Source organism: Macaca thibetana, chromosome 19 (assembly GCF_024542745.1).
Source record: "Macaca thibetana thibetana isolate TM-01 chromosome 19, ASM2454274v1, whole genome shotgun sequence".
Lineage (NCBI taxonomy): Eukaryota > Metazoa > Chordata > Mammalia > Primates > Cercopithecidae > Macaca > Macaca thibetana.
Window position 1 is genome coordinate 14,579,544 of NC_065596.1, and position 14,766 is coordinate 14,594,309.

Consider the following 14,766-nt stretch of genomic DNA (forward strand, 5'->3'; position numbering starts at 1 on the left):
CTTAAAGACTGGGATGAGGTGGGCCGACAGTTCAAAATCTGTTGGGCGGGACATGTTATCCCACCAGCCATTTGGACAGTTTGGTCCTCAGTTCGCTATATCTTAGAATCCTTGCAGCCACGGGAGGAGGGAATTGAGGGTTGTCAGGCCTCTGAGCCCAAGCTAAGCCATCGTATCCCCTGTGACTTGCATGTATACATCTAGATGGCCTGAAGTAACTGAAGAATCACAAAAAAAGTGAAAATGGCCTGTTCCTGCCTTAACTGATGACATTCCACCACAAAAGAAGTGAAAATGGCTGGTCCCTGCCTTAACTGATGACTTTACCTTGTGAAATTCCTTCTCCTGGCTCATCCTGGCTCAAAAGCTCCCCCACTGAGCGCCTTGTGACCCCCACCCCTGCCTGCCAGAGAACAACCCCCTTTGACTTTAATTTTCCACTACCCACCCAAATCCTATCAAACAGCCCCACCCCTATCTCCCTTCACTGACTCTCTTGTCATACTCAGCCCGCCTGCACCATGATTAAAAAGCTTTACTGCTCACACAAAGCGCGTTTGGTGGTCTCTTCACACGAACGCGCGTGAAAAGGGTACTCTACCTTTCCTCTCCTCCGAACAGGTTGAGGAAGTCCTCAGTACTCTCTCTCCAGAGGACACCACGAAACTTGAGGCCGTCATTTTAGAAATGGACCTCCGCTCTGATATTCTTTTGGCACCAACAACTACACCACAGCCTACCACGCCTACCGCGCCCACAATATTGCTTTATGAGGACCTTATGAAGGATCTTCTTCCCCCCACCCAAAAAATCAGCTGACAAACAGCTGTCGTGGCAGGAACCTCCTGCACTGTCTCAGCCCTGCTGTAGGACTCTCTGTCAGGCCTCTGAGCCCAAGCCAAGCCATCGCATCCCCTGTGACTTGCACGTATATGCCCAGATGGCCTGAAGTAACTGAAGAATCACAAAAGAAGTGAAAATGCCCTGTCCCTGCCTTAATTGATGACATTCCATCACAAAAGAAGTGAAAATGGCCTGTTCCTGCCTTAATTGATGACATTACCTTGTGAAATTCCTTTTCCTGGCTCATCCTGGCTCAAAAGCTCCCCCACTGAGCACCTTGTGACCCCCACCCCTGCCCGCCAGAGAACAGCCCCCTTTCACTGAAATTCTCTTTTACCTACCCAAATCCTATAAAACAGCCCCACCTTCGCTGACTCTGTTTTCGGACTCAGCCCGCCTGCACCCAGGTGATTAAAAAGCTTTATTGCGCACACAAAGCCTGTTTGGTGGTCTCTTCACACGGACGCACATGACACTTTCAACTATCAATCTGTTCCGCCCGGTAATGAGGCCCTCAGCACTATCTGCTCACTCAATTCTGCCGTTCCTCCTATGCATGAGGCTCCACAGAAGCCTGACCTGCAGTCCATGCAACAGCCTGGAGTTCAGGCCCCTGAAAGACCTGCGCAGCAGGCAACTGCGCCTCAGCCTGGCTTGAAGGCTCTCAACTTCTCCTCTATTCAAAACTCCAATTTCTTTTCTACTTCTGGTGCAGTCACAACTGCTGTTGCTACACATAAGCAGCAGGTTACATATATTCCTGAGAATGACACCCCTCTTATGAGGCCATTTCTCAGGCAAAGGAATATGGGGATCCCGACGTATGACAGTTTCCTGTTATTCTACAATCTCCTATACCTGCCGCCCCCGTTCGGGCCGCCCCCGCTCCGGCTGCGCGGGATCAGCCACAGCCCCTGCTGACCAAGCTCAGCAGGCGGCTGATCTCGCTGCTCCTCCAGACCCTCAGCTCGTTGATCAGGCTCCTCAGCTGGCTGCCTCAGCCTCCTGAGTAGCTGGGACTACAGGCGCCCGTCACCACGCCTGGCTAATTTTCTTGTATTTTTAGTAGAGACGGAGTTTCACCGTATTAGCCAGGATGGTCTCGATCTCCTGACCTCGTGATCCGCCCGCCTCGGCCTCCTAAAGTGCTGGGATTACAGGCGTGAGCCACCGCGCCCGGCCAATTTTTGCATTTTTAGTAGAGATTCGGTTTTACCATTTAGGCCAGGCTGGTCTCCAACTCCTGACCACAACTGATCCGCCCACTTTGGCCTCCAAATGTGCTGGAATTATAGGCATGAGCCACCATACCCAACCTAAATGGCAGCAGCTTCTAATGTAGCAATGCACTTGCTTTCCTGTCAAGACAGACTTTCCATGGGGGAGAATCCCTATGAGTGCAATAAGAGTGATAAAGTCTTCAGTTGATTAGAATTGACAGGCACCAACCCAACGTGGTGAGAAGTATAATCCATGTGGAAAAACCAGGCCTGGGGCGGTGGCTCACGTCTGTAATCCCAACACTTTGAAGATTGATTACAAACTGGGAGGTTGAGGTGGGAGAATCTCTTTAGCCCAGGAGTTCAAGACCAACCTGGGCAATATAGTGCAACTGCTATCTCCACAAAAAATTAGCCTGCTATGGTGTCACGAGCCTGTGGTGTCACGAGCCTGTAGTCCCAGCTACTGGAGGAATTGAGGCCGGAAGGTCGCTTTAGTCCAGGGGTTGGAGGCTGCAGTGGTGAGGGTCTCGGTGAGGGGGAGATGGGTGCGGGCACCCGGTGAAGGACAGACGGGGGCGGGAGCCGTGATTGCGCCACTCAGTCCAGCCTGGGCAACAGAGGGAGATCCTGACCTAAAAAAACCCCTCTTCACTATTATTTTTGGTATAAAATAAAAAATTATTTAAAAACTTTTTTAAGAAATAAAAATAATAGTGAAGAGGGATGCATCAGTTGAATACTGCTGTATAACAAACCACCCGGAAACAGCGCATACTCGTACATGGCTGCATAAACGCAGAGCAAAGCGAACAGAGGCATTTCGAGGTCCCGCCCAACCGACTCTCTCTATCATGGTCCAGCCCCCGATTCGTCGTTCCGTCGGGTTCCGCCCCCACGGTTCCCAGTGAAACCGGAGGGCAGAGTCCAATCGCGTTTGGCAGCGCGGAAACTAGGACTTCTCTCCAGAGTCGTGGAGGACGCGGCCGCCGCCCCTCCCAACTCCTCAGGCCTCTGAGGCCGGGTCCAGAGCCCTCAGCTCCTTCTGAACTCTGAGAGGGGAATCAGAAGTGCGCGTGGCCAGAGCGGCGCCTCCTGTCCTTTAACTGCCGCCGGCCCAACGGTTTCCCAGCCGTAGCCTCTGCGACCAGGTGGGGCTTCAGGTGCTGCTTAGTCACTGGAGGGCGGGAGACGGGGGCGGGGTCTCGGTGAGGGAGGGGGCCACGGAGGCAGGGTCTAGGTGAGGGGGCGATGGGAGCGGGGACTCGGTGAGGGGGAGATGGGGGCGGGGTCTCGGTGAGGGTGAGACAGGGGCGGAGTCTCGGTGAGGGGAGATGGGGGCGGGGTCTCGGGGAGGGGGAGATGGGGGCGGGGACTCGGGGAGGGTGAGATGAGGGCGGAGTCTCGGTGAGGGTGAGATGGGGGCGGGGTCTCGGGGAGGGTGAGACGGGGGCGGAGTCTCGGTGAGGGGGAGATGGGGGCGAGGTCTCGGTGAGGGAGAGAGGGGGGCGGGAACTCCGTGACGGTTGAGACAGGGGCGGCAACTCAGTGAGCGAGAGATGGGGGCGGAGAGTCCGTGAAGGGAGAGATGGGGATGGGGTCTCCGTGAAAGAGAGTAGTTAGGCCCGGACTTCTACTCGGTGAGAGGATACACAGGAGCAAGATCTTGCCGGACGCGGTGGCTCACGCCTGTAATCCTAGCACTTTGGGAGGCTGAGGCGGACGGATCACGAGGTAAATCGATTAAGACCATACTGGCCAACGTGGTGAAACCTCGTCTCTACTAAAAATACAAAAATTAGCTGGGCGTGGTGGTGCGCACCTGTAGTCCCAGCTACTCGGGAGGCTGAGGCAGGAGAATCGCTTGAACCCGGGAGGCGGAAGTTGCAGTGAGCCGAGATCGGGCCACTCCAGCCTGGCGACACAGCGAGACTCCGTCTCAAAAAAAAAAAAAAAAGATCTCGGTGAAGGGGGACACGGCGTGGGGTCTCAGTAGTGAGGGAGCAGATGGGGGCGGGGTATCCTGAGGCTGCATCAAATGATGCATATTTCCCAGTCTCACTGACTTCTTAGGGTTAGGTCAATATACGGGTGGGGGAAAGAGAGAGATCAGACTGTTACTTGCGGGGAAAAGAACGAGACATTAGACTGTTACTGTGTCTATGTAGAAAAAGGAAGACATAGGAAACTCCATTTTGATCTGTAGGAAGAAAAATTCTTCTGCTTTGAGATGCTGTTAATCTGTAACCTTAGCCCCAACCCTGTGCTTGCAGAAACATGTGCTGTATTGACTCAAGATTTAATGGATTTAGGGGCGTGCAGGATGTGCTTTGTTTAAAATGTGTTTGCAGGTAGTATGCTCGGTAAAAGTCATCGCCATTCTCCATCCTTGGTTACCCAGGGACACAGTGCACTGTGGAAAGCCGCAGGGACCTCTGCCCAAGAAAGCCTGGGTATTGTCCAAGGTTTCCCCCCACTGAGACAGCCTGAGATATGGCCTTGTGGGAAGGGAACGACCTTACCACGACCTTACCATCCTCCAGCCCGACACCCTTAAAGGGTCTGTGCTGAGGAGAATTAGTGAAAGAGGGAGGCCTCTTTGCAGTTGAGATAAGAGGAAAGCATCTGTCTCCTGCTTGTCCCTGGGAATGGAATGTCTTGGTGTGAAACCGGATAGTACGTTCTGTTTACTGAGATAGGAGAAAACTGCCTTATGGCGGGAGGTGAGACATGCTGGCGGCAATACTGCACTGAGACGTTTGTGTAAAGTCAAACATAAAGCTGGCCTACGTGCACATCCAGGCACAGCGTCTTTCCTTAAACTTATTTATGACATAGAGTCCTTTGCTCACATGTTTTCCTGCTGACCCTCTCCCTACCATTACCCTGTAGTCTTGCCACATCCCCCTAGCCCAGATAGTAGAGATAGTAGAGATAGTGATCAATAAATACTGAGGGAACGCAGAGACCAGTGCCAGGGCAGGTCCTCACTTGCTGAGCACCAGTCCCCTGGGCCCACTTTTCTTCCTCTATATTTTGTCTCTGTGTCTTATTTCCTTTTATCAGTGTCTCGTCTCCACCTTGCGAGAAATACCCACAGGTGTGGGGGGCAGGCCCCCTTCAGTACAAAAAAAAATGTACATGGGCCTGGACTTTTTTTCTTTAGAAAAAAAAAATCACCTTATCTGGCCAGGTGTGATGGCTAGTGCCTGCAGTCCCAACTCTTTGGGAGGCCGAAGTGGGTAGATCGCTTGACCTCAGGAGTTCGAGACCAGCCTGGGCAATATGGCAAACCCAGTATCTACAAAAATAAAAATACATAAAAATAAAAATTAGCCAAGCCTAGTGGCACCATGCTTGTAGTTCCAGCTACTTGGGGGTCTGAGGCGGGAGGATCACCTGAGCCTGGGAGGTTGAGGTGGTGGTGAGCAGTGATTGTGCCACTGTACTCCATCCAGGTGACAGAGTGAGACCCTGTCTGAAATTAAAAAACAAAACCAAAAAAACCATGGTGACTCACACCTGTAATCCCAGCACTTGAGCTCAGGAGTTGGAGACCAACCTGGTGAAATGTCTCATTATTATTTATACAAAATAAACCTATTATTTATACAAAATAAACTTTTAAAGAAGAAAATATATATATATGTATTTTAAAGTGATGAGAGTCTCACTATGTTGCCCAGGCTGGAGGGCAGTGGCTATTCATAATGGCAATCATAGCACACTGCAGCCTTGAAGTCCTGGCCAACATGGTGAAACCCTGTCTCTACTAAAAATACAAAATTAGCTGGGCATGGTGGTGCAGGTCTGTAATCCCTGCTACTAGCGAGGCTGAGGCAGGAGAATCGCTTGAACTTCGGAGGTGACCCATGCCTGCAATCCCAGTGTTTTGGGAGGCTGAGTGGGGAGGATTGCCTGAGGCCAGGAGTTGGAGACAAGCCTGGGCAACCTAGCAAGACCCCATCTCTGGAACAGAATATTAAAAATCAGCCAGGTGTGGTAGTGCACACCTGAAGTTCCAGCTACTTGGGAGGCTGGAGGATTGCTTGAGCCCAGAAGTTTGAGGCTGCAGTGAGCTGTACAGCACCACTGCACTCTAGCCTGGATGACAGATAGAGACCCTGTGTCATAAAAAAGAGAAAGCACATTGCTCTTTGGCTAACATGACACATTTTTTTCCTTTAATATTTTGTGGTGAAAACTAGTCACAAGTGCTAGTGCCATTCCTGGTGGGGAAGCTATTTTTCAGCAATCACTCTGTATTCTGGAAGGGAAGAAAAATATTGAGGGAAAGTTCTCCTATCTCTGGATTCTGCTAACTTAAAAAATTTATTAGGCCAGGTGCGGTGGCTCACACATGTAATCCCAGCACTTTGGGAGGCTGAGGCAGGTGGATCATCTGGGGTCAGGAGTTCGAGACCAGCCTGGCCAACATGGTGAAACCCCATCTCTACTAAAAATACAAAATTAGTGGGGCGTGGTGACGTGCACCTGTAATCCCAGTTACTCCGGAGGCTGAGACAGGAGAATCACTTGAACCCAGAGGTGGAGGTTGTAGTGAGCCAAGATTGCACCATTGCACTCCATCCTGGGCAATGAGAGCAAAACTCCGTCTCAAAAAAAAAAAAAAAAAAAAAAAAAAAAAAATTGTTTGCCTTTGGGAAATTTCTCTTTATTTTCTTTTTCGTTGGTAGAGCAATGAAAAAATAAAGGTTTTTTTTGTTTGTTTGTTTTTGTTTTTATTTTTTCCACTTGCTTGGCTGTAAAGAAAAACGTTTTTTTTGTGGGATCTGGGATTTTAAATCAGGACAGTCTTTCAGAAGACTGTTTGTCAAATTTCCACAAGCAGGTGTCTAGACTAAAATTAGTTTCTACTTTCCTGGAGTTCATCAGACAGCATGAAAAATAAACAGGGTAAGTGATAAAGCATTATGACAAGACTTATAATAAAGGAATTTCAAAGGGGCTATAGGGTGCTGGGAGTGGGGAGGGATAAGAGTACACCTAACAGGAGGCGGGACATGGTGGCCTATGCCTGTAAATCCAGCATTTTGGGAGGCCAATGTGGGCAGATCACTTGAGGTCAGGAGTTCAAGACCAGCCTGGTCAACATAGTGAAACCCCATGTCTACTAAAAATACAAAAATTAACGGGGCATGGTGGTGCATGCCTGTAATTCCAGCTACTCAGGAGGCTGGGGCAGGAGAATCGGTTGGACCTGGGAGACAGAGGTTGCAGTGAGCCAAAATCTGCCACTGGGCTACAAAGGGAGAGTCCATCTCAAAACAAACAAATAAACAAAAATCCAAAAAACCAAAAACACCTAATAGGATATTTTCCCCAGAAGAGGCAAGATTGACTTAAGTTCTGAAATATGTGTAGCACTATATCAAGTGGACAAGAAGAGCATATGAATGCAGAAGCCAAGTCAGTAATTCTCAACTTAATCCTTATGGAATTTCCTGGAAACTTGAGAAATGTACTAAGGGCTGAGTTCTACCTCAGACCAATTAAAACAGCATTTATGGGGATGTGTCATTGGTATCAGTGTTTTTAAAAGTCCTCCAGTGAATCTAATATATAGCCGCTGTTGAAAACCACTGCATAAGGGCCATGGTGAATTCATGAAAGTTAAATGATTTTGGTATGTCTGGAGTCTCTAACTGTGGAACATTAGAACTGGGAGTAAAATATCACTAGGTCAGGCTGAGTGCAGTGGCTCACACCTGTAATTCCAGAATTTTGGGAGGCTGAGGCAGGTGGATCACGTAAGATCAGTAGTTCAAGACCAGCCTAGCCAACATGATGAAACCCTATCTGTACTAAAATACAAAAATGAGCTGGGCATGATGGTGCACACCTGTAGTCCCAGCTACTCGGGAGACTAAGACAGGAGAATCGCTTGAACCTGGGAGGCAGAGGTTGCAGTGAGCTGAGATCATACCACTGCACTCCATCCTGGGTGATACAGCAAGGCTCTGTCTTAAAAAAAAAAAAATCGGCCGGGCGTGGTGGCTCACGCCTGTAATCCCAGCACTTTGGGAGGCCGAGGTGGGCGGATCACAAGGTCAGGAGATCGAGACCATGGTGAAACCCCGTCTCTACTAAAAATAGAAAAAATTAGCCGGGCGCAGGGGCGGGCGCTTGTAGTCCCAGCTACTTGGGAGGCTGAGGCAGGAGAATGGCGTGAACCCGGGAGGCAGAGCTTGCAGTGAGCCGAGATTGCGCCGCTGCACTCCAGCCTGGGCGACAGATCGAGACTCCGCCTCAAAAAAAAAAAAAAAAAAAAAAAAAAAAAAAAAAAAAAATCACTAGGTAATATCATGATGAAAATTTAAGACTGTTTAAAAAGATTTGGGGCCGGGTGTGGTGGCTCACGCATATAATCCCAGCACTTAGGGAGGCCGAGGTGGGCGGATTACGTGAGGTCAGGAGTTTGAGAATCGCTTGAACCTGGGAGGTGGAGGTTGCAGTGAGTCGAGATCGTGCCATTCATTGCACTCCAGCCTGGGCAACAAGAGTGAAACTCTGTCTCAGAAAAAAAAAAAAAAAAAAAGATTTGAGTAGAGTCTTAAAACATTTCAGAGAACTAAGGGAAGGGAAACTTGCTGGGTGTGGTAGCACATGGCTGTAGTCCTAGCTATTGGGGAGGCTGGGGCAGGAGAATCGCTTGAGCCTGGGAGTTCTAAGCTGTAGTGCATATGATCATGCCTGTGAATGACCACTGCACTCCAGCCTGGGCTATATAGCAAGACCCTGTCTTTAAACAGAAAGAAAAAAGAGTGGCCAGGTGCAGTGGCTCATGCCTATAATTCCAGCACTTAGGAGGCTGAGGTGGGGGGATCGCTTGAGCCCAGGAGTTTGAGACCAGCCTGGGCAATATCGTGAGACCCCACCTCTACAAGAAAAACCCCACAAAATTAGCTAGGCATGGTGGCGTACACTTGTAGTCCTAGCTACTTGCGAGGCTGAGGTGGGAGGATCTCTTGAGACCAGGTCAAGGCTGCAGTGAGGGAAGATCACTCCACTATACCCCAGCCTGAATGACAGGAGTGACATCATCTGTGGAGAGGTCTGGGATGCAACAGCTGAAAGGTCTTTGAATCCCTGTAGTGAATTTTTCATTTTAATTATTGTATTTCTTTTTTTTTTTTTTTTTTTTTTTTTTTTGAGACAGAGTCTTGCTCTATCACCCAGGCTGGAGTGTAGTGGCGCGATCTCAGCTCACTCAAGCTCCCCCTCCCAGGTTCATACCACTCTCCTGCCTCAGCCTCCCAAGTAGCTGGGACTACAGGCGCCTGCCACCACGCCTGGCTAATTTTTTGTAATTTTTTTTTTTTTTTTTTTTGAGACGGAGTCTCGCCATGTCGCCCAGGGTGGAGTGCAGTGGCCGGATCTCAGCTCACTGCAAGCTCCGCCTCCCGGGTTTTTACGCCATTCTCCTGCCTCAGCCTCCCGAGTAGCCGGGACTACAGGCGCCCACCACCTCGCCCGGCTAGTTTTTTGTATTTTTTAGTAGAGACGGGGTTTCACCGTGTCGGCCCGATCCGCCCGTCTCGGCCTCCCAAAGTGCTGGGATTACAGGCTTGAGCCACCGCGCCCGGCCCTGTAATTTTTTTTTAGTAGAGACAGGGTTTCACCGTGTTACCCAGGATGGTCTCGATCTCCTGACCTCATGATCTGCCCGCCTTGGTCTCCCAAAGTGCTGGGATTATAAGCATGAGCCACCGTGCCTGGCCTAATTGTTGTATTTTTTAGCTCTAGAATTTCTTCTTGGTTTCTTTTTAGGTTTTCTATCTCTGTATTGTTATTTATATTCTGTTCATACATCATTTCCTTGAGTTTTTCCATGTCTTCCTTTAGTTCTTTGAACATCTCTAAGGCAGTTGTTTTAAAGTCCTTGTCTAGTAGATCTACCATCAGGAAAAATTTCTATTTATTTATTTATTTTTTCTTTGAATGGGCCATATTTTTCTGTTTGTGTGCCTTGAGATTTTTGTTAAAAACTGGACATTTGAATCTGATAATATGGTAACTCTGGAAAGAAGATTGTCTTCTTTGTCCAGTGTTTGCTGGGCTTTTTCATTTATTGTTTTGGTTGGTTGGTTGATATAGGCTGTCTTTGTGCTGAGGATCACCCTGAAATGTAAAGATATTCTCAGATCTTCTTTAATATTTGTACACCAATGTTCATAGCACCATTACTCACAATAGTTGCCAGTGTTAAACTCAAGTTTTAGTCTGGCTTAAAAAAAATTTTTTTTTAAAATTTTTTAGTAGAGATGGGGTTTTACCATGTTAGCCAGGCTGGTCTCAAACTCCTGACCTCAGGTGATCCACCCACCTTGGCCTCCCAAAGTGCTGAAATTACAGGTATGAGTCACTGCACCTGGCCCCAAACTCAAGTTTTTCCACATCCAATTGTTTAATTTTTTTTTTTAGACAGAGTCTTGTTCTGTTGCCATGCTGGAATGCAGTGGCACAATCTGGGCTCACTGCAGCCTCCGACTGCCCGGTTCAAGGGATTCTCTTGCCCCAGCCTCCCAAGTAGCTGGTATTATAGGCACGTGCCACCATGCCCAGCTAGTTTTTGTATTTTTAGTAGAGACGGGGTTTCACCATGTTGGCCAGGATGGTCTCGATCTCCTGACCGAGATCTGCCCACCTCGGCCTCCCAAAGTGCTGGGATTATAGGCCGGGTCACCGCGCCCAGCCCCAAACTCAAGTTTTTCCACATCTAATTGTTTTAGTTTTTGTTTGTTTGTTTGTTCATTTGTTTAGAGATACAGTCTTGATTTGTTGCCCAGGCTGGAGTGCAGTGGCAGGATCACAGCTTATTGCAGTCTCAAACTCCTGGGTTCAAGCAATCCTCCTGCCTTGACTTCCCAAGTAGCTGGGATTACAGATGGCCTCCATGCTTGGCTATCCAATTGTGTGCGTGTGTGTGTATTTCCTTCCTTCCTTCCTTCCTTCCTTCCTTCCTTCCTTCCTTCCTTCCTTCCTTCCTTCCTTCCTCCCTCCCTTCCTCCCTTCCTCCCTCCCTCCCTTCCTTCCCTTCCTTCCTTCCTTCCCTTCCTTCCCTTCCTTCCCTTCCTTCCCTTCCTTCCTTTCTTCTTCTTTTTTTTTTTTTTTAATGATCCTGAATCAATTGTTTTAAACGTAGCTCAAACAAGCAGATTTTTAGTCCTTTAGGGCCTGTTTCCTCTGCATACCCCGGTGACATTGTGCCAACCATTTGATGGCCACGGAGAAGGTAAACCCTCCAGCTATAAAAAGGACCCTAATCCCTTGCTGCTCTTCAGAGCTTTCTGATTTAGAAACTTCCCACTAGGCTGCTAAGCAACTTCATCTAGCACATAAGCTCCCTCTCAACTCCCATTCTCTCCCTGGAGTTCTCTTGCTCTCCTCCCGTTCTGAGTAGTGACCTCCAACTCTGTAGCCTCTGGATATTCTCATGCTACGAGGGACCCCACACACAAACCCCTCAAGGCACTGTCCAAGTGTGCCACTGCCACCTTGTGGTCACATCTTTTTCGTTAATCGCCCAAAAATCATTCACATACCCTACATATGCATGTATTTTTGTTTTTCACATTTAGTTCCCTGATCCATTTGGAGTTTATTTTGTGAATGGTGGGAGTTATCCATGTAATTTTGTCTTTTTCCAGATGGCTAACCAGTTAGTCTTAGCACCTTTCATTGCAAACTGCATTTTTGCCCCAATTGATCTGAAATACCACCTTTCTGAACTGAATTCCCATATGTTCCTGGATTTATTTCTAGATATTCCATTTTATCCCATTTGTCTGTTTCCTGTTCCTATCCACAGTTTTAATTATGGAGGCTTTATAGTATGTCTTAATATCTGTAGGGCATTGCCACTTTTGTTTTTCAGAGTTTTCTGGGGTATTATCAGATGTTTGTGCTTCCATATGAACTTTAAAAATAATTTACATAACTCCATTAATAAGTTTGGTAGCTTTTTATTGGGATTGTTATATTTTTGAGTTAACCTGTTAAGAATTGCTATCTATATGATGTTAAGTCATCTTATAGAAGAACAAGGAATTTTCTATTTGTTCAAGTCTATTTTGTGTCTTTCAAGAGTGTTTGTTTTAAAGCTTCTTCATGTAGGTGTTACACATTTTTTGATAAGTTTAAATCTAAGTATCTTTATGTTTCTATTCTACATAAGTTTTATCTTATTACATCACCTTACTGGCTTTTGACTGGTAGATGAATGCCATTGGTTTTTAGATAGCAATTTCACATTCTGTTAACTTATTATTTTTTTCTCTAGGGCTTTCCATATATAATATCACATCATCTGCAAAAACAGATAGTTTCCTTCTTTTGCAATTCTGTGTTTCTTTTCTTTTTCTTCTTCTTTTTTTTTTGAGACAGAGTTTTGCTCTGTCGCCCAGGCTGAAGTGCAGTGGTACAATCTCAGCTCACTGCAACCTCCACCTACCGGGTTCAAGTGATTCTCCTGCCTTAGCCTCCTGAGTAGTTGGGATTACAGGAGCGTGCCACCATGTCCGACTAATTTTTTTTTTTTTTTTTTTTTTTTTTTTTTTTTTTTTTTTGAGGCAGAGTCTCTATGGCCCAGGCTGGAGTGCAGTGGCATCATCTTGGCTCACTGCAAACTCCGCCTCCCGCGTTCACACCATTCTCCTGTCTCAGCCTCCGGAGTAGCTGGGACTACAGGCACTCGCCACCGCACCTGGCTAACTTTTTGTATTTTTAGTAGAGATGGGGTTTCACCGTGTTAGCCAGGATGGTCTCGATCTCCTGACCTTGTGATCTGCCCGCCTCAGCCTCCCAAAGTGCTGGGATTACAGGCATGAGCCACCACGCCCAGCCAATTTTTTTTTTTTTTTTTTTTTTTTTTTTTTTTTTTTTTTTTTTTTTGAGACGGAGTCTCGCTCTGTCACCCAGGCTGGAGTGCAGTGGCTGGATCTCAGCTCACTGCAAGCTCCACCTCCCAGGTTCACGCCATTCTCCTGCCTCAGCCTCCCTAGTAGCTGGGACTACAGGCGCCCGCCACCTCGCCCGGCTAGTGTTTTGTATTTTTAGTAGAGACGGGGTTTCACCGTGTTAGCCAGGATGGTCTCGATCTCCTGACCTCGTGATCCGCCCGTCTTGGTCTCCCAAAGTGCTGGGATTACAGGCTTGAGCCACCGCGCCCGGCCCAATTTTTGTATTTTTAATAGGGATGGGTTTTTACCTTGTTGGCCAGGCTGGTCTCAAGTTCCTGACCTCAGGTGATCCTCCCGCCTCAGCTTCCCAAAGTGCTGTGATTACAGGTGTGAACCACCTTGCCTAGCTGCAATTCTAGGTTTCAAATTACTTTTTCTTACTGAACTGCATTAGCTAATGCTTCCAGTACACACACACACACACAGACACACACACACACATACACACTTGGCTATAGGTATAGGTAATCATCGTAAGAAAGTATTCACTAATTTCTATTTTTCTGGAGTGCTGATGTCAATAATGGACATTGTACTGGGTGTGGTGTTGCATACCTATAGCCCCAGCTACTAAGGAGGCTGAGGGAGGAGGATCCCTTGAGCCCAGGAGTTTGATCCAGCCTGCACAACATAGGAAGACCCTATCTCTGACAACAATAACCATAATAATAAATGAGTGTTGAATTTTTTTCCAAAGGCTTCATCAGCATCCATGGAGAAAGTCACATGACTTGTTCTCATAGATGTATTTATATGGTGTATTATTCAACAGATTTTTTTTTTTTTTCTTTTCTTGAGATAAGGTCTGGCTCTATCACCCAGGCTAGAGTGCAGGGGCGTGGTCGGTCTCAGTTCACTGCAGCCTCTGACTCCTGGGCTCAAGCGATCCTCCCACTTCATCCTCCTGAGTAGCTGAGACTACAGGCACACACCATCACACATGACTAATTTGTCTTTTTTGTAGAGATGGGGTTTCACCATGTTGCCCAGGCTGGTCTGGAACTCATGAGCTTGGGCAATGCAACCCCCACCTCAGCCTCCCAAAGTACTGATATTACAGGCATGAGCCACTGCACCTGGACTATTTAATGGATTTTCTAATAACTGCACTAATATTGCTGCTTTAGGCTAAATTTCACTTGGGGATATTTTCTTAATGTGGTCTTGTCTTTTATTTGCTAAAAGCTAATATAGCATGTTTGAATCCATATTCATAATTGATATTGGTTTGCAATTTTTCATTTTTTGTACTCTACTTTTTTTTTTTTTTTGAGATGGAGTCTCGCTCTGTCACCATTGGAGTGCAATGGTATGATCTCAGCTCACTGCCACCTCCGCCTCCTGCGTTCAAGCGATTCTCCTGCCTCAGCCTCCTGAGTAGGTGTGATTACAGGTACGTGCCACCACACCCGGCTGATTTTTGTATTTTTAGTAGAGACAGGGTTTCTTTTTTTTTTTTTTTTTTTTTGAGACGGAGTCTCGCTCTGTTGCCCAGGCTGGAGTGCAGAGGCCGGATCTCAGCTCACTGCAAGCTCCGCCTCCCGGGTTTACGCCATTCTCCTGCCTCAGCCTCCCGAGTAGCTGGGACTACAGGCGCCCGCCACCTCGCCCGGCTAGATTTTTGTATTTTTTCTGTAGAGACGGGGTTTCACCATGTTAGCCAGGATGGTCTCGATCTCCTGACCTTGTGATCCGCCCGTCTCGGCCTCCCAAAGAGACAG

At 47.6% G+C, this 14,766-nt stretch overlaps 2 protein-coding genes across 43 annotated transcripts in view; one reads left to right on the top strand and one right to left on the bottom strand.

The window, feature by feature from the left end:
- Window positions 1–14,766, bottom strand: part of PIN1 (peptidylprolyl cis/trans isomerase, NIMA-interacting 1) — a 429,836-nt gene that overhangs the window by 61,921 nt on the left and 353,149 nt on the right. The window contains exon 1 of one of the 29 annotated variants that reach the window (XM_050770791.1): window positions 5,178–5,181. The exons of the other annotated variants lie outside the window; for them this stretch is intronic. The gene's annotated coding sequence lies outside the window, so the exon portion shown is untranslated. Of the gene's footprint in view, window positions 1–5,177; window positions 5,182–14,766 lie in introns of those variants that run through there. 29 annotated transcript variants of the gene reach the window in all.
- Window positions 1–14,766, top strand: part of ZNF846 (zinc finger protein 846) — a 60,754-nt gene that overhangs the window by 28,722 nt on the left and 17,266 nt on the right. For 2 of the 14 annotated variants that reach the window (XM_050770412.1, XM_050770420.1), the window contains exon 1: window positions 2,976–3,226. The exons of 6 other annotated variants lie outside the window; for them this stretch is intronic. The gene's annotated coding sequence lies outside the window, so the exon portion shown is untranslated. 6 more of the 14 variants (XM_050770411.1, XM_050770422.1, XM_050770421.1 and 3 more) reach the window with 5 other exon arrangements.